The sequence below is a fragment of the Rhyacophila brunnea genome, unplaced genomic scaffold, assembly GCF_057557595.1.
Source record: "Rhyacophila brunnea isolate RB1 unplaced genomic scaffold, BYU_Rbru_1.0 scaffold_15, whole genome shotgun sequence".
Taxonomy (NCBI): domain Eukaryota; kingdom Metazoa; phylum Arthropoda; class Insecta; order Trichoptera; family Rhyacophilidae; genus Rhyacophila; species Rhyacophila brunnea.
The window spans coordinates 21,385,155-21,406,905 of NW_028232806.1; the positions used below are offsets into that span (position 1 = coordinate 21,385,155).

At 29.4% G+C, this 21,751-nt stretch overlaps 1 protein-coding gene across 2 annotated transcripts in view; it reads right to left on the bottom strand.

Moving 5' to 3' along the window:
- The window catches only part of sano (CABIT domain-containing protein serrano), a 555,155-nt gene that overhangs the window by 181,512 nt on the left and 351,892 nt on the right, over positions 1–21,751 (bottom strand). The window lies entirely within an intron of this gene.

Consider the following 21,751-nt stretch of genomic DNA (forward strand, 5'->3'; position numbering starts at 1 on the left):
CTCGTCTTTGTCTTCTTTACTCTTGAATATATAAAAGTAACCTTTTTACCAAATGGTCTAAGAATATACGAAAGTAAACGCTGTACAAGTAAATCTATATTTAAACTCAATTCCCATATATTATATTTAAAGAAGTGTCACGTGATTAATAATAAGATTTAATCTGTCATATATTTCTACGTACATAAAATTATGTGAATTTATTACAGTAATTTGTTGAAAATAATAATAAAAGGATATTATAGTATTAACTCTAATTTAAAAATAATTTTAAATAACAGTTTTAATGTCGAGAAACACTAATTTTAAAAACCGCAAATGAGCTAATGATTGATATGAATCTTTTGGTTATTATAATAAGTATTATGTTTTTTGAAGATGATTGACACTTATGTGGTCATATTGTAATGGTATGGAATGATGTCATAATGACCATTCATTTTACGTAAGTTGTGTATGTAGCAAGACATACCCATTAGAGTTTAGTTCCATTTTCAATGCCTACATAATATTATCATAACAATATATACAATCACATAAAAGTTAAAAAAAAAAAAAAGACAGAAATCAATTTAACAGGCAGTGGGTATAATATAAATATTTTTAAGTATATAATATCAAGTAATCTCAATTTACCTTAGCAAATTATTCTATTAGGCGAGTATTTATAAATGGGTAGGTAATTACATCTTTAATATTCGGTCAATGTCAGAAATAATATATATATATATATCTATCTCACAGCTAATGTGTACCAACTATATATAATTAAAAATAAAACAAAATGAGTAAAGTGGGTAAAAATCCTGTCAGTGTAAAGGTAAAGGTACATTACAATCTTATGTATCCATATATTGTATCAAACGGATGAAATACCTGAGTTTTCTATTTGATCATACGGTGGACTAACTTTCAGATACAGACTTCTATTTAAATTTTGATTTAACACTAATTTATTTAATTTGAAACAACTTTTAATACAAAAAGGTTTAATAACATTTTAAATAATATTAAAAAAGACTTTTTCTATGCAAATGGAGATTGAATATACTAAAGTATTGCTAAATAGTTACATACACAATGATTCATATAACTACAAGTAATTTTGAATTACAGTTTTCAGATCAACGTTCCAAAATAAATGCAGATATAAACGCCTTACATTAGTGTTACCTACTAGTTTTAAGCAGGTCCAGTGCAGCGAATCAGGTTTATTTTAAAAATCACACAAGTTGGGACCAAAGCAAAATTTTAAGTCAAAACATTTATTCGTATTTATAAATGTATAATGCTGTCAGTGCGGCCAATATTTTTCCGTAGTCACCAATTTAACCACACTTAAATCATTATATATAGAATCGTTGTAAAATCAATGTTTAATACATTTTATATGACTCTCTTTACATAACTCTCATATTTGTGGCTTACGGCTTTTAATTTTATCTAAATATTATTAAACAAACAAATAAAAGTGTGAATGAACCATTTTTATAAGGATATAATTATTAAGATAGATATATAATTCTAATTTAAGACCCATAAGAAATATTTTAAACCACGGTTGGATGATATTTTATCTCATAAAGTACGCCTTTTCATGCGTATCCATAGCTTTTAATGAATTCAATGATAATTCTCGGCAACTAATGCATTCTGACACCAAGCGCAACTAGTTAAATGACGTTAAATAAATTAAATGTATGCAAGATGTGAGGAGGCTTTCAAATTAATTAATTCAATGGAATTGGTATCATCACGGTGAGAGTACAGTGCGAAAATAACTAAGGATTAGTCATCATTATACATAATCATAATAATACCTAGAAATAAAAATTCTAATTGATTGTTATTTTAATTTCATTATATTAATTGATTACTTTTAGTTACTATTCTATATCAGGATAAGATAAATAAACTATAAACATACGAGCCAAAGTTAAAATAATATAGTAAGGATTGTCCTATGGTTTTCATATTATTGAATATTCAGAAATTCTTAAAACAGAAGAGGTCGAACCAATTCAAGAATTGAATAAAAGAGGTCCAGAGGATTAAACAAGACTTATAATAGACAAATGAGTTAGGAGCAATTTTCACATCACTACCAGTAAATTTTTGCGTTAAATAGGATTAAACTTACATAAATCTAACTATATTGTATAAAAAAGTTTAAACATTTTTTTAACTGGGCATATTGTAAAATTGTCATTATTTAAAAATTTTCCCTGTTTTCAAATAATTATTAGATATTATTTAAAAACAGAATCTCGTTGACAGAATGTTAAAAAATATTTTGAGGGATTTACAATCACATATTATTTAATTTTGTAGTTGATTTACAGAACTTATAAATTTGAACCATTTGTACCGTCATTTTGTCAATTTGCTTATATTATATTAATTAGATTTAACAAATTAATGTACAAAAATTAGGAATACAGAATTGAAAACATATATTTTTGTAACTAAATTATGTTGTATATAATGATAATATTGCATTATTTAAGGGTATTGTAATTCTGAATAAAAAAATAAATGATGGTAACTGTGTAGATAGGTAGTTATGAATTAAAATAATTCAATTAATAATTGAATACTTGAGTCGAATAAGAGTTTTTTAATGGCAAGTACCTAAACATGAATAATACTACCTTACTAAATAATGCTTCATGTGCCCGAGGTATATATTCTCAAGAAAATTAATCCAGAATATATTAATATTGTATAATATTACAAAAAAGCCTCCAGACGATAAATTCTTGAGCCAATTTTATACTATGATATGTTCACCATGTTTAGATGTCATTCTAGGCAAGATTTTATCTGAGATGTTCACGGTAATTATTAACCACACGATACACTGTACTTATACAATTAACATAACATAAACTTGATTTGAACAAGTATTTAATTATTATTTTGTATTATTTTTTCGAAAATATCTACGCACCTGCAATTTTGCCCCGGGGAGTCTGTTCCTAGCGTAAGTGAGATATTTAAATAGGTACATTACAAATGCAGGTTATTTTTTATGAAATAGTTTCACTTAGCGATATTATGTATTTACTTGAAATAACATAATTTACTGGAATTAAATTCACGCTATTCACGACTCTTCTACTATTTCTATTATTTTTATGCTGTTTTCTAGAATCTAATATTCAAGAACATGATAATATCTAATCATATAATGATTATGCTAAAATGCATAAAACTATATGCTAAAATAATAAAAATACATTTTTTGGCCATAATCAAAATCAGGTTTATTAAAATGTTGAATTTGTTCGTCCCAGTATCCTAAAAACAATGATTAAAAATATTTTTTTTACGTAGAATATATTTATATTTGATAAAAATACACATCTCATTACTTTTTATTTAAATTTATGTACGTTATGTAAGTATAGACTTGCACGCTCTTTTAAATTATTAACACTAATACATATTCCAATCAGTCAAATTGCAACCGTTTTTCTTCGGTATAATATGTACAATGATAGCAATATATAAAACGAGCTTATAGCTCGTTCAAAGATAACAATATCAACGATGAACGAGTAGCCAAAAATAATAATATATAATTTGTTTATCAAATAATATAATCTTAATTTGTTTTTCAATATTATAAGGTACTTATATTTATTTAATAACGGAAAGCCACGGACAAATAATTGGTAAGTACCTAAATATTTTAAAATCATATTCTATACCTATAGTATGTGTTATTTAAAACTTTTATGTATTAGTAGGTACTTCCCATAAAACACTACTAATATTAGATATGTCATACAAACATACAAGAACTACTAATTTTGTTTAACATTGAAAAAACAGATTGGAACACAATTTTGCTAAAGTTAGTCTAAATTTAATTTAAAGTATACCATCATTGATTGTAATCACTCAAGGAAATTTAATCAACTACAATTCATAACGATTTTTTTTTTTTAATTAAATAATAAACAGTATATTAAACACAAATGATAGTTGAGCGGTAACATGTCGGCTTCCCGAGTCTGGCGAATGCACGCGTTGCTTTTTTAATGTATGATTAAATCCAGAGTATTGACTTAATAGGTTGAGCAAGTGGCTATCTGTTAATAATTCAACCTCGTCTTTGTGGAGGCACATATTATTATCATCCTCTTAGGATAGAACATGGTGATGAACACAGAATTATTGAATAATAATTATTAATACAATCATAAAATAAAATAGATTAACCTCAATATTTACCACATTTTAAAATAAAATATTCCAACACAAAAATCGAAGATAACATTTTGGAATCTTAAAAAGATTTTTTTTAATTGAACCTATCATCCTGAGAATATTTCAAAAAATATATATTTTATAATCAATTGCAATAAATAAAGTCGATAATTATTATTTTTATTGATAAGAAATTGTGTGGATAGCTTATGTACAATATTCCGATGACAATTAAATATTTGTTAACAATATAAAATGTTATGATTCTCAATCGCATAACTAGGAATGTCTCACGAGTTTTTCAGCTTCAGTTGCCGATAATATAATATAGGAATATTAAGAAGAAGAACTAGTAAGTGTATGGAAGAAAATGATAAATATATATCGTGTAACATTTCCCTGTTGTGCAATTATGTTAATTTCTAACGTCAGAGCACGCAAGCCTCTTTCCATCTGGAAGGGACGGGGACAACGGCCTGCATACGGAACGGGTATAATGTCCTTGAATAAAGCCCAATGTCTACGATACTTTGAGTGCCTATGGTCTAGGTCGGTATTATTTAAATGTACTTAAATTAATTGAAGAGAGACCTTCTGAAATGTACTTAATCTGACATTGTGATTTTGAGATAAACATGTTTTTATGATTTCCATTTTTTTATACCTATCATAATGATTGGAGATTTCCTTGAAAATGTAATATGTTGAAAAGTATAGAAAAAAAATAACTACTGTAAAACTTCAAAGAGTTGTATTTTTCTTCAGATCTTTTGTGGATTTTGGAATGTACCTAAATGACTCTTGCCTTACTGCGTATTAGGTAAAGAAAAGACATATTTTTATTATGTTAACATTAAATTAAATAATATCAATAAAACAAAAGCTACACTCTTAAGAAGTGGTACAGTACCACTAAAAGTCTCTAGCGGGTGAATATTATGAAAGCAGCAATTTAATATATTTTATAATACATTTAAAAAAATTTAAATAATAATACATAAATTACGCGATGTAATAGACGTTGCCAAACAGCTGAAATGGAGATGGGCAGGGCACATTGCTCGCCGAAAAGACGGCCGCTGGACAAATGCCGTCATCCACAAATCACAAACGGCCACAGGGTCGCCATAAAAGCCGCTGGATTGACGAACTGGTAAAGTTCGGCGGAAATACGTGGCAGCGAACGACACAGGGGCGATAGAGTTGGAAGAAGCTTGGGGAGGCCTTCATCCATTGACCCCAGCTGATGATGATGACATAAATTACTTATATAAATACGTTTTTTATGTTCAAAGATAAAAGTATAATTTAAAAAAAAATTGTTATAATATAATGTGCATTTGTTTTACTATAATATGTTGTATAGTTATTTTTATCATATACCTTACCTAGGTGTAGTTCACTAAGTGTTCTAGAATTTATGAGGTCATGGTTTTAATGTATCTTCTTTTTTTATAAAATAAATTATAAATAAGTAAAACTTGAAAATCGTTTGCATTAAGTAGGTATATCAAATTAATCCTTGGTATGGTCACAATATTGAAATAATGTCTTGCTTATATTCAGATATTGAATAAAAATATTATAAGTGGTTAATAATGTTTCGACTGTGTTTAGGAAAAAGGGCGTAACCCTCGATTTTTCTTAAAGTGCTTTTGTTAGATATTAACAATGTATACAACTAAATACACGTTCTGTAAAAAGGAAGTAAGCCGCAAATTCCGATTTATTATCTAAATTCAGGTTTTCATTGGCTTTAATTAAGTTTTAATTCAAGGAAAAAAGCATTAACCCTCAATTTTAATGATTTTTATGTAATAACTTCTTTAATTATTAGTAGATTGAAAAGATATTACACCAAACCATCAATCATCATGTACCCAATGTCTGTGCCTATTTTTTTTATAAAATCATACAAAAAACGTTTTAAGCCTCTCCTGTAAAATTTGTTCTGGTGGGTTACGCCCTTTTTCCTAAACACGGTCGGTTTGTATTAGGTATGTTTTATTGCAATAAAAAAAATATTTGTCTAAGTTTATGTCAAATTAATTAGAATTACAAAGAATTTATTATATTTTATACATTAGTCAATCATTATAAAAAATTCGAAAGTTTGTTTTATTACTTAAATATTTTGTGTACTTATAAAATACAGTATAAATAAAGCCTTATTGCGCTTGTGTAGTGAATCTTACTCACAAGTCACAATGTATTCCGTTCACGGTGAGAGTAACTCACGGACTTGACTTGTTGTGCTATAAGCTTTATACTTGTACCCACACATATATCTACCCAGTACGGCACTACAAAATATTTAAGATTTATGTAGCCTTACACTTCCAATTCTATATAAACATACAGATAGTTCATAAAATTCGGTTAAACGTGTTAGTTTTAACGTAAAAATAGGACATACATAATTATAATACACATTAGAAAAAATCATTTCGTAGAAAAAAAAATCGATGTGTGTATTTATGTACGCGCGTTAGAAGTTATACTTCTTTAGCGTAACAAAACAAAAAAAATGTGATAAATTAAATTCTTCGACTAGCTCTTAACTATCTTGTTAAATTACACACTCAAGAAAAAGAACCGCTTATTGGAACGCCGTTGGTTTATTTCTATACACTTTAAATTACATTACTACATTATATAATGGTTTCTCGTTGTTTTTATTTTTAAAGTACCAACTGTCACTCTGACATTTAATCGTTTGTTTACGTAAGGAATTGCAAATGGCCGACAATAATAAATTCGCTCCCTAGGCAACGGAATAATTCTAAATTATAATATTATACTGTATAATCGTCACGATTGCAGTATCATACTGTGGCGTAGTGCGTTCGGCTGATAACCGAACAATCGGTGGTTCGAATCCAATTAAGTGTGTTTTTTTTCGTGTGAAAAAAATAAATTATGTGCTACTTGTCGCACGCCAAAAATACACTCTGATCTGATTTCCCAAACGCGCCAAAAGAAGTAAGTACCTATAACTTCAAAAATACGACACCCGACGAGATGTTTTCAAATAATGTATGTTCAACATATAGAATGATATATTTTCAAATCTTATGTAGGTATATTCGTTGAATAAAAGAAATAGTTTAGTAAAATAGGAGTTTCATACAAAATTTTTGGAATTCTACTAGCTACTGATCTACGTTATTCACAACCATGGTCATGGAAAGGGTTACATGTAAATTGTATCTTATTATATTATACCGCAGCACAGTTCCAGAAAAATATGGTCATATAGCACTCAGATAAAAATACGCGTTGCTTGTGGAGCATTGCAGTCAGTAATATTACAATATTATTAGATTCAAAAGAACATTTATTTGAAACGAAAACACAAAACATAGTATTGATACATGTTTCAAAAGAATCATATTTATAATCCGAAGTTAGTATGAGAAACATAACATTAAATAATTAGAAAAAATGAATAGCGAAACAAAATGGTATTAATGTCATTAAAATGAATACAAAATGATGTTTAAAGTTAGTCGTAAAATAAAAAATATGGCGGCTGATGAATATAAACGATTATTATTATACACATACTATGAAAAAGTACTGACAAAAACACAATCAAGAAATATATACTATAAAATTAAATAAATAGAGGTTACCAACTATGAAACTTAGAGCTTCATTTTGTGCTATGCAAAAAAGCGTCTCGAAACTGTATATTTTTTTTGCTTTTTACTAATTTATTCAACATTCATTAAATTTAAAAGTAATTTTACACTCCGAATTTTTAATAAAATATCAATAAACTCTAATCGTAATTATAAATAAATACAAAAAACACTTTGAATGAAAATAAAATTTTAATCAACCGAATAGTGTTCATTCAGTGATCGTTTAATTCAACAAAATATCGTGAAAGGATCACAAATTCGTAAACGGTAAGCAAAATTTAGTTATAAATCCATTCAAACATCAATAGCAAGCAGTGGCCAAAATCGTGATTAAATCGGAAACATTATAAAGCATTTTCTGTATCGGATATTTTTATTACCAAAGCTATTATCTCTCCATATAAAAAAGCATTTAAAAGTTGCATAATGGTTGAACGGTACACAGGCCAGATGTTTTTTGCGGTGTATTTGGTTCAATATCACATGATCTAAGGTTCAACTAATACCAGTTATGAGAGCAAGTAAAAAAATCGACATGTGTGTACATATATTTGTGACTATAATGAAGTCATTATTTCGACATTAGAAACATATTACTGATATTATAATAGTAAAGACTTAGAATCAGCATATCATTTGCCTCAAGCATTTTATATTATATAACCATTATAAGGGATCATCTCGTTTATTATCTTTTCTCACTATTTTCACGATTAAGAAAAGTTAGGGCATAAATAAAATCAAACTAGATGCAGTTGTATTAAATTTAGTACCTATGATTGATGACTATGGAAAAAAAAAACATTAAAAAGATTTTTTTTTCAAGTCAAAGATAAACTTACAATTTATATTTATTATTTTTATGATTATATTTATTATTAAAATTTAGTTTATTAACTTTTCAATTTTTTACGGTTTTGATTTTTGACTAATTTAAAGTTTAAATATTTTTTATATTTATTTTAAAAAAACATCGATTTTTATAAAAAATATAAATGTGTATAACTTTAAATCATTTTTATTTTTATCAAATCGAGCTTAAGTATTGGGACCATACCTAAATAAGACATAGATTAATGTTTTCATATACATATTTATTAATTAATACAGTTGAAATTGTAAATAATTATCAAAAAAAAAAATCTCAAATTGCAAGCTTCGTATTTTTCCGCTAGGTTCTCTGTTGGCATAACGATGCTCCTTTTTTCATACAATTGAACATTATTTAATTGTTCCCAATTAAACAAGCACAATTTTCCATTTTTATTTTAAATAATAATTATAGCCTAGATTTATGTTAGTCAAGCAAAGTTTAAATTTTTATTTTCCCAACAATGACCGAATCAGAGTTATCTAGTTGTAGTATTATTGAGGTGACGATATGAAACCAGATGCGGGTTAAGAAGCACGCGCCTCTGTGTCAGTAATATAACGCGGGCAGAGAAGCGCATTTTTATAAATCGAATTTTACTGATCAATCTACTTTATAATAATTGAAATGCAGATTTTGTTCAAGTATATATAAAAGTAACAATACTGGTTTCGTCATCATTAGGATATTTTTCAGTTTCCACGTTAGAAAATTTAATTTAAATTACTGAAGTTACCTTTGTCATACAAAAATCACAGTTACTTGAGTTTTCAAGGCTTAATATTAGTAACCGACGCGTAGTTAAATATTTTTTAATGTTAATTTAATTTATCAGCCCAAAAAAAATAATGTTTATTTTGTCCAATTAATAACCCAGCGATCATGCAAGTAATACAATGGTAAAAATTAGCTAATAGACGCCGAGATTGGACAATAAAATAATGCTATATCGTTAAAAAATTGGCAATCACAAGCAACACGCAGCATACTAGTGACTAATAAGAATAAAAATTATTTTTCCAACAGGAGATATGAGTTTTTGTAATCTTACGAAATATCTAATTAAGTTAATTTTACATGCCAATGAGAGTTTAAGAGTTAAATTATTATTTGTCCTAAAAAGTTCAAATTGCGTGAGATTTATTCAATCATTTTTCGAGTAAGGTCACGTCGCAAATTACAATATAATTTATATGTGAAAAAAAAACTTTGGAAGGGATAATAACTGAATCAGCTTGTATACGATTGCTACATTTGCAAATTAATTGAATGTTTTACAGCCAGTCGCAGAATTCTCAGCGAACACTGTGTTCTATATATTTTTTAAATTCAGTAGTGGTGACAAAATCTGATTACTGATTGATTTTTAATTATTCGAGATAGTTTGTAAAACGAAATGGTTACACAGTGAAATTTTAATTTGATGCCATAATGTAAATTGAAAAGTGCCCATTGTTTTTTTTAACTTCGACTATGAAAAACTAGATCTATATTCTAAATTCGTCTAGACAAAACATATATTTATATCAAAATCTTTTGTTAAACAAAATCACATATTAAACAACAATCACAAATATTGAACGCGCGTTTCGTTTAACAAAATTTTATACATATCGCACCCGGGGAATAATAGTGACACAAGTCCAAATTTGTCATTTTTGAGTTAAGTATGCAGAAATGTTCCAAGATATCATTTCTATCCGCACAAATAGCGGCATAATTTTTAAAAATATAATGGTGGCCTTAAAAGCATTTTTGTCATTATCATATTATAAAATTTTACTTGAATTCAAGCAGAAATAGTGGCACAATATTCATTGTGCCATTGTTATTGCGGATAACATTCAAAATGAGATGACTCAAGTGTGCCAACTTGACGCTATTGTAAAGTAAATTAAAAAAAACTGATTTAACACACTAAAATAAAGTATTCAAACTGTTCTCCTGCAAAACAAGTTTTTCGAGTTATGCCACTATTATTCCCCGGGTGCGATATTATGATATTATTATATAGGTATGTATCTATTGAAAATAACTTATTCTTCAACACGTGTTTAAGTTTTTATTTAAATATTTCTCCACACTTGAGAATTGTACCTATTTACAGTCATATTTAGAAAGTAACCCACTCATCTTATTTTTATGTTCTCTGGACAGCCCATAAAATACAAGAAATACAATGGCACACAATTTTATCAATATTGAATGAAAATGTTATGTAGGCACGTGACAGGCATTCATGTATATTATGATGCAGATGAAGATATTAAAAATAACATCTTCTTTAACATGTGATTAAGTTTATTCCATATTTCTCTACACTATTGAATTGTAGCTTCTTACGGCCTCACTCAGAAGGTCACTCATTTCCATTATTTTTATGTTTACTGGGAGTAACAAAACAATGACTTTCTTTTTTACACAATATAATATATTACATACGTTATCGTATTGCCAAATGACCTATGAAACCTGTGAGTCGAATGTTCAATCTCGTGGCTGAGAAAAAAATACTTTTATTTTTTCAATGTTTTTTAATTCAGTGAAAAGACCCAATGAATTGGAAGAGCAGCTAACAAAATTATTTCTCGTAAGATAAAGTAGGGTAACTTCACTGGAGTGACTTTGTATGTCGAATATCCACAGTATATCACCACCCTTCGCCACTGCTCCACTCTGTCAAAATCAAAATGCTCAAAAGCGAAGTTTATTTATTATTAAATTTATAATTAGCTACCTACCCTACAGCAGATTTTATAGCGTTGCTATTCAGATATGTGAATAATCTTAAAGTTTACTTCATAATTAATAATTATATACAATCTAACATTTCTGATACAAAAGTCAATCGATACTAGTATGAAAAGCTTTTGTCTGTTTAAGTCAGATGCATATAAATAAATATGCATAACAGAATAAATAAATTATCAATCGTCTGTAAAAATTCTTCGAATGAATACTATGTAAAACTGTCTAAGTTTGTGCAACAGGGTTATCAACTTTGTTTTGAATTTTCATAGCAATTTAAAGTATTATAACTTACTAAAGATAAATGTCTCAAAGACAAAAGTGATGACTGAAACTGCTTTTCGGACCCTGCGATTATCTGTATTAATGGCACCCAACTCGAGTAAGTCAGCAGCTACGTTTATCTCGGACAGCAGGTGCCCATAGACGGTAGCATGCACGAAGAAATGGCTCACAGAACAAAGCTGGGATGGAGTGCTTTCGGACGTATAAATAGTATCTTCAAGAATGACCTACCATTATGTCTTAAGCGTAGACTGTTCAACCAATGTGTGCTGCCCATGCTCACGTATGGCTGCGAGACGTGGACCCTCAACACGAGAGATGTCCAAAGGCTGAGTCGCACAGCGAGGCATGGAGAGGTGTATGTTGGGCATAACGCGAAAGGACCGTAAGAGAAACGAATGGGTTAGGAAGCAGACAGGAGTACGCGATGTAATAGACGTTGCCAAACAGCTGAAATGGAGATGAGCGGGGCACATTTCTCGTCAAAATGACGGCCTCTGGACAAATACCGTCATCCAATGGTACCCAAGGGGCACAAAACGGCTACAGGGCCGCCCTAAAAGCCGCTGGACTGACGAACTGATAAAGTTCGGCGGAAATACGTGGCAGCGAATGACACATGACCGAGAGAGTTGGAAAAAACTTGGGGAGGCTGATGATGATTACTTACAAAGGTAAAATTATAGTTTATTTTAATATGCTAACTGCATCAAATTGTAATTTTATATATATGTTTGCACCGCCTTTTCTCGCTCGGGACCCCTCTGACTATAATATCTAGTTTTGGAACTAATGTTTCTACATATATTAATATTCTTTCATACATGCTGCTTATCACTTCTTCTTGTAGGTATATAAATATCCAAGTGAATAAAGACCACATTAGATTTCTTCGATTTTTCTATTTAATAACATACGGATTATTTTCATTTATACAAAATAATATTTCAACACATTCTCTTCTGTTCTCTTCTTCCGTTCTCTTTTAAAATATTTATTTTTATTTCTTTGTGGGTTCATGTTTAATCCGAATATACTGGCAAGTGCTAATTTTTATGTTCCCACCAATATCACTTCTAACACTTCATGCTACCCCGTCGCAGGAAGAATGTGATACTCGTATCTAATGACGCTACGTATCGTGTGATTAACATTTTTGATGGCACCGTAACGGTTGATATATTAAAGTATATTTTATTAACTATTTAAAGTTAAAATTACAATTGTTTTATATTAATTTACTTCATAATCTAATATATAAAAAATCAATATTTGTTTGTTTGTTCGTATTTTATGCGCTGCCATACCGTTCATCCGATTGCGATAAAACTTTGTCAACTTATTGTTTGCACTTGCGCGAAGAGTATAGGCTATATCTTTTATATAAAAATGAATGTCTGTCTGTCTGTTTGTCTCTCTGTCTGTCTGTCTGTCTGTCCCGTATGCGTTCCTATACCATTCATCCGATTGCGATGAAACCTTCGTTAGTTGTTGTGGTAACACCCGCAAAGGTTTCTGAATTAGTACAACCATCTTCTTCTTCTTCTTCTATTCTATATTCTTCTATTCGTATGCGTTCCTATTCCATTCATCCGATTGCAATAAAATTTTCGTCAGTAATTGTGCAAACACCCGGGAAGGTTTCTGAATTAGTACAACCATCTTCTTCTTCTTCTATTCTATCTTTTTCTATTCGTATGCGTTCTTATACGTTCTTAAAAAAATAATTACCTCTTATTATTTTTTAAATATTTTAGATAAATATAACCACGAAGCGACCCTGTACGAAGCCGGGTACTTCAACTAGTATTATATAAAAACTTACTCTTTCTTCTTATTTCTCGATTTGTATCAGTAATTTAGCATTTTTATCTATTTCATGGCTACTGTTTGTAATTGTATGGTATATTAAGCAGTAACTGTAACGCCATAATATTATTTTTTCTAAATAAATTACCAATATGACCAACTATTTTTAAATTTAGTTAGAGATTGCAATATAAATACAATGTTTTATCCAGTTTTATAAATATAAAATTTCTTGGATATTAATTTTCAAAAATATGTACCACTATCCGTGTCCCTGGTCGCGCGTTGAAGCGGCAATTTTGTAACGACAAAAGGGCTCGTCTGACTAACTGCCTATCGCAACACAATAGAAATACAACTTCTGCATATTAAACACCACTTTGCGGTGAACTTTGTGCATATATACACATTTCACTTCGCGGAACTGCACCTCGTAAAAAACCGCTTTTATATGACTGATTTTATTTATTCCTGAAAATCGATATCCGTTTGATTCCGTGAAACAATGAATCGTCAGTGAATCAAATTAACTATCATTAACTATGCTAAGACAAAAGGGTACCTCCTTTTTTTCAATTTGAAACCTAACAGAAAAGATATTTGAAAAAAAAACGTTGTTTTAATACAATTTTGACACGGATTAAGTTTTACTGACGCACTTTTCAAGGCAGACGTCAAGTTTGATATTAAAATTATCTATTCCCATAAATAACTTATTTTTGCCATACCGAAAAATTGGTCTGTAGGTATCTCAATTTAAAAAGTATAACTATTTTAATCGATTAATAAATAAAGTGGGTTATAACTTGGCATTTACCACATATAGATATTTTTCGTCGTCACGTGTTTCGCTTTCTACATTCTACACTAATATTATGTTGTGAATACCAAGTAATGACCCATTTTGTAAATTATTTTGAATTAACGTTGAATCTTCCGTAAAAGATATTTCAGGAATCTAAAAAATCAATGATAGTAGTAACGTATGGTTTTTTGTATCAGTTTTTTAAGTTTTTTAATTTAAAAAAATGTAAATAATTAATTCTATTAAGGGGGGACATGCTCAGCGTAGGTCAAAATGGAACTTTTATTGCATTTTCAAAGCATAATCCTGAACATTCCTTAAACGTTATAGATAATTTATTTATATAATTTTGAAGCCTTATTATCCTTTATATTTATTTTTAACATTTGATGACTGCATAAAGTATTTTTATTACATAAAATAGTATTATTTTAAACCTCTTGCTCTAATGTTTCAGAATATAGTCATATTTTAGTACATAAATGTGCAGTGGTGTTAAGATTTTTTTCATTAATTATTTTTTAAACGCATTTATAAACCATTAGTATAATTTATGTCGACATTATTACAGTGAAATATTTACGATAAAAAATTATATTGATAATCTCTGTGATCCCAAATTTGACAAGAATTAGGCATTTTATTATTCAAAAAATGGGCAAAATTAACACATTTGAAGATTATTTAAAAGACACTGATTATAAGCTATGTCTTTGACCATTCAAATGTGATAAACATCCTACGAATAATGATTGCTTTATAATAGTTATTGACCTAAGAATAAGGTAGTATTTTTTTGAAATACGCCATTTCTTTTCGCATTCCCCAGTGGTTAAACTACAACAAACGGCCGTAGCCATAAATTGACAAACGATAAATGAAGTAGGGAGTAAGATCATGGTAACAAACAATCTTTTTTTTAAACGGTTATCTATAACGTTTAAGGAATGTCCAGGATCAAGCTTTGAAAATACAATAAAAGCTCCATTTTGACCCACGCTGAGCATGTCCGCCTTTAAGACTTGGAGAATTAAATTTTAATTATATTATATTACTAAACATCATATTTCACGTGTAAAATTTTTAAAGATAAAACTACTGTGTTATTTTAATGTTAGCGAATTACTTAAATAAATCCGTTCTGTATACATTATTGTATGTATGGTAGTGTCATACGTACTAACGATTAATATTATACAATATAGGTAAAAATCACGTTGGTTGATTTAATTAATTATTGTGATACGGAATGTTTACTAATCTGAAGTTTAAGATTCGATATTACATAAATTTATTGGATGTTTCTACACAGAGTATGTATTTAATTGGTTGAGCAAGTGGCTGACATCAATTTCTCGTTAAAACAAAAATCTGTTATTATAACCAATGAATAACCCATAATAATATAGTCTATCTTAGTATCAAATATGGTGATATGTGTATGTATTACGCATATTATGATACATATTATAGTATAATGTATCTTCTTTGATTTCCTGTCTAAATTGCGGGAAATATTGGGTGTTCTAAATAATTAAATTTATTTGAGTAAGTACCTATACACTTTTGAATACAGTGAACATATAGATTATAAAACTGTTGATTATAAACTTGTGTGCAAAATATGTATATAGATCGTTCAAATATTTATATTCAAATTCATTGGAAAATACAAAAAAATATTACAAATATAAAAAATACTATTAAAAAAAATGCAAAATCAATTTTTGTAAATAAAATATATTAGTTTGTACGTGGATTTTAATTTAAATATTATAGAGTATTAGAAAGCAGTGATACATAATATTATCATACCTACAAATACAATGAAGATAATATAATCATTAGTCAAAATAAATTAGTAGTATATAAAAGTGATACAACAATGCGACCCGCATTTAATTAAAATACTGATATTCATTCATTATGCACTAGAATAAAATCATATCGACATAAATCTAGTCATAACTACTTAATATTTTCATCAGTGAATGACAAAAAAGACCCCACCATGGAGAAATGTTACATAATGAGTTATTATGTTTTCAGATTGTGTCACTGAAAAAATAATTATTAATTTATATTATCGTAGAATCGACGAGCACATAATCATTTCGATTTAAATTCTACGCACTACACTAGGCGCCTTTGGCTACCATTCCTGAGAGTATCAGCTATGAATGAATAAAGAGTTGATTCGAATAAAAAAATCAACGGTTCTATAATGCAAATATTATATTATAATAATATTATGAAGTCAACAAACTTTGTTTGGACTTAAGTATTTTAAGGTGGAGTGTAATATGTATTAGATAATAATATATATTAGCACTGTTACAAACCTTTTAAAATCTTAGAAATTTTATGTCTTCAATAATATGTTACGTTATTATAGTACACGTCTCATATAAATTTAATGGTAGTTAGTAATAATGTAATAATAATAAAATACCTTATTAATATAGGTATGTAGTTAATTACATAACATTTCATCATATACATAAATAGATTAGTTACATTATTTTTAAGGTATGTGATCATTCCGTAAATTATATATATATATCGCTGTTCAATCGCCAGATGTTCCTAGTACATAATACAATCGCCAGATGTTCCTAGTACATAATACACATCCGCTTTTCACTTAATATCAAATAATGTAGATACAAAATTCTAAGTATCTAATATGAACAGGAAATTAAAAATAAATACAAAATAATGAGCTTTTCTATTTAAACGTAAGTATATTGAGTTACCGATGGTTTCTTAGCTTCAATAATTGATTTAATTACGTCGAAGCATGGAGTAAATCTATTACATATTATATCATACTAGCATTTAATTATTATATCAGGGCAGGTACGATATAAAAAAAACTATTGAGATATTATATATTATTTTATAAAAATAATTATGAAGAATTTGTACTTTATAACATGATATTATAATTACAGAAAATCATAAATAAAGAGATAGTTTTTCGTCAAATTGACTTTTTTGCAATGTGAGAAAATACAATAATTTCATTCGTTCTTGCTAAAACTATTGTGTTTACATCATCTCTTTGACCATTATCATAATGTACAACATTCAGCAAGATAGTATCACTGCCTTTTCGTTGATTCGATTGGTTGAAACGGATTTGACACTATTAGAAAATAAGCCAACCTCTACTTGTCTACTATAAAAAATTAGTCCCATATTTAGTTGGTTTTTTAAACGATTTGATGTTGAAATTAGCGAGTTCTGAAAATCACATTATTTAACACTCTCAATTTAATAACGTTTTTTATAGTTAACCACTTTTGAAAATTAGCTCCTGAAATGGATTAGGGCATAATTTAACCGATGCTGAAGTTAAGTAGTTCAATTAGTTAGAAAACATTAAGCATGCATCACGATACGATGGCCGAGCGACTTACACATCGGATTATAGTGTCGTGGGTTCGAGGTTCGAATTCTAGGTCTGGCAAATACACATATTGTTTTTCAATTTGTGTTTGAAGTCAGAGTATGGGCCTTATTGGTTGAGCAAGTGACTAACATCCATTTCTCGAAAAAAAAATACATATGTTAATTCAAACCTCCACTCTATTAGGATCATGGCCGCCACAAGGAGAGGGCTGACAGAGCTCTAGCCTAGGGGCCCGGGTTCAGGGGGGCCTGGCGTGGCAGGTCGACCACATAATCGACCCATCTTAAAATATATGCTCTAATAGCTTAAAAAAGTCGCATGCGGTGCTATTTTACTCCAGGATTATTACTATTTTAAAATACATGTTTGTGTGATGCAATTTTTGATTATTATGTGTTGATACTCGAGCATACTCCATAATTCTATGTGTTAAAAATCGCTAAAAATACACTGAATTTTTATTGACCTCAAACACCATTTAGAAAACGCCACTGTAGAGCGTCAGACTGTCTTTAACATTAGTGATAGGTAGGGGGGCCTACTTCAGGATGTGGGGGCCATGGTAGGATCGGACATGATCAAAAGAAAGAAGAAAGAGAATTCAAATATTAGGTTTATATTGTAATTTTTTTTCAAGAGCATCCATATAAGAAAAACTCACAGCACGCAACTGAGACATACCTACGAGGGTGGGTCAATAATTCCTTAGAAAAAAGCATTAAAACAGTTTTTATTTTTGTATTTTTTTTTTATTTCTCAACATAATCTCCTTGGAGCTCAATACACTTGGTTAGACGTTTCTCAATTTTTTTTAAACCGTCAGAAAAATAAGTTTTCGGAAGGTCCTCAAAATAAGCATTTGTCCGATCGATGACTTCTTCATTTGAAAAAAAACGTTGTCCACTTAGCCATTTTTTTAAGTTTGGGAAAAGGAAAAAGTCACTGGGGGCTAAATCTGGCGAATACGGTGGGTGGTCGACCAATTCGAACTTCAATTCTTCAATTTTAGCCATTGATCGTAAACATGTGTGAACACGGGCATTGTCCTGATGAAAGAGGATTTTTTTCCTGTTTAAATGAGGCCATTTTTCTTCAATTTCGTTTTTTAGCTGGTCCAATAAAGATGCATAATAATCCCCTGTTATTGTTTTTCCTTTTTCCAAATAGTCAACGAAAATAATTTCACGTGCATCCCAAAATACAGTAGCCATAACCTTACCAGCTGATTTTACGGTTTTCGCCTTCTTTGGACATGGTTTGTCTTCGCAATCCACTGCTTTGACTGTTCTTTCGTCTCGGGAGTATAGTGGTGTATCTATGTTTCATCTACAGTCACAAAGCGACGAAAAAATTCATCCGGATTGCGTTGCATGAGCGACAACAGGGCTTTAGAGGCCACCACCCTATTGCGTTTATTGTCGACTGTGAGCAAACGCGGCACCCATCTTGCAGAAATATTTTTCATGCCCGATTTGTCATGTAAAATAGAAATGACGCTACCTTTTGAGATCCCTGTAACCTCAATTATCTCACTCAACTTTAATCTTCGGTCACTTAACACCATATCGTGGATTTTATTGATCATTTCTGATGTAGTCACCTCTACAGGACGTCCTGAGCGTGGTTCATCCTTTGTTGATGTACGACCACGTTTAAATTCATTTAACCAGTTATAAATAGTTGCAAGTGAAGGAGCAGATATGCCGTGAACTAAATCCAACTCATTTTTTATTTCCTTTGCTGTTAACCCTTTTATATTAAAATGTTTAATAACAGCTCTAAACTCAATTTTCTCCATTTTCCATTTTTCCATTTTCCACAAGCGTTAAATGTACGAAAAACACACAACAACCCGACCAATCTGATTGAAACTTCGCAGCATACTGAATCGGTAGTGCCGCTGCATGAAAACAAACCGCTTACAGTACTAGTCGCGCCACTTGTCGGCTTTTCTAAGGACTTATTGACCCACCCTCGTATATTCAAATAAAAATGCTGCATTCTAAATGCAGCTCAAAATTATTATTTAAAAAACCTTGTGGGTAAAATATTTGATATTTTACATACAATAGAAGATATTTTTATTATTGTTTGTTGGGTTATCTGAATGCAGGGAGACACAAAGGTTTTTTAGATAGCCAAGCAAAGCTATATTTATTTTGATTATAGCCGTGTATAAATAATGCATGCTTTTGTACGGGTGGAGAGAATGATGGAAAAATAAACGCACCGGATTGCAATGCATCGTATTATTTATGCACATTTAATAAATTATTATAAAGGGATAAAATAATATGTGTTTGCGTAGGTTTAATACGAGTATCATGCTGTTATTCAGATTTTTATATACAGTATACATTGATATTTTTTCATCCTGTGCATCAAACGTAATATTATCGATTACTGAAGAACCATCTTCGTTTTAAGGTATTTTTTCATAATAGTAGTAGAAAATAATAATGATTTCTACGCAGTGATTGAAAATAAAAATAATATAATTTGTGGTTCTCAATCAAATTGTTGGGAAAATATAACGTAGATATTTATTTATTTAAAAAAATAAATGATTAATTCAAGGCATTCATTCTATGATAAGTACTTAAATTTAAAAAAAAAAACAACTAATTATAATAAAAATACAAAACAAAAAATAATAAGGTAAAATTATACAGCAAACACGTCGTTGAAAATTTGTACACCTCTGTGAAGTGCGAATGGGGAAGGACCGAGAAGTTCTACGTAGTATCAAAACCAGGAAACTACAATACCTCGGCCACATTATGAGAGGACAAAAATACAGCATTCCCCAACTCGTCATTCAAGGAAAGATCAATGGGAAGCGTAGCAAAGGACGGCGCCGCATTTCGTGGCTTAATAACCTCCGTGATTGGTACGAGTGCAGCTCCACCGAACTGTTCCGGGTAGCAGACGACAAAGATAAGATCGCCTTGATGGTGACCGACCTCCGCTAGGGGATGGCACAATAAGAAAAAGAAGTGAAGTGCATTGATTAGTCTCGAAGGGGTCGCTACTCGCTGTTGGTAATCGACAAGCCTCACCCGTGAAAATGGTTTTATATTTATTAAGTATGCATTCATATTATATTCAAAAATAGTTTTGAATAAAAGTTTATACCTAATAATTTAATTACAAACTTTGATACCTAGCGAGAAAAATGTAATTATAGTAATGTTGAATTTTTATCTTTAAAATATAAATATTACCAGCGACAACAATATTTTTGCGAATAAAAAAGGAAATAGCCAAATAGTTTTGACATGTTTTGCGTAGTTACATACTTATTTTGTGATTCTTTTTATCTAAATAATGATTGCGAAAATCTTTTTTCATGTGTAAAGATAACTACAAATAAATACACACCTGAAATAACTTTCAGGCAATTTAATTTAATCATTAAACATTTTTTCAACTTCAGTAGTTTCCTATATTTTGGCTCCATTTTCATAACAAAAGTTTTCTTCGGCATCTTTCATTAATACATTATATATATATATTTATAGATCATTAACTTAGATTGGAAAATTAATATAAACAAACAAAAATATAGTAACTAAGTGTCTAATTTTATTGATAACGCAACAAATTTTTAATTAATTAAATAACTATTGATTAAAAATTGTTTTTCAATACTCCCAAAAGATTCTTTTTGCGCCGGTTCTAGAATAATAGTCAGTTTTTTCGTGAGAACCAGGTTCTAACTTTGTTTCAATAATTTGTAACGAAAGCTGGCTAATAGCTTCTTACTAATATCTAATTAATTACATCAGTATGATTTGATATATTATGATTTATAGTTGATATAATTATATTAGTGGGTACTTACTTATATTTTTGATTCTTCATAGTTTATGTAACATATTTACAACATCAAAATACATCATACGTCTGCATACAAAAGTACTAAGTATCGAGAGATCATAAGAATGTTATGAAGA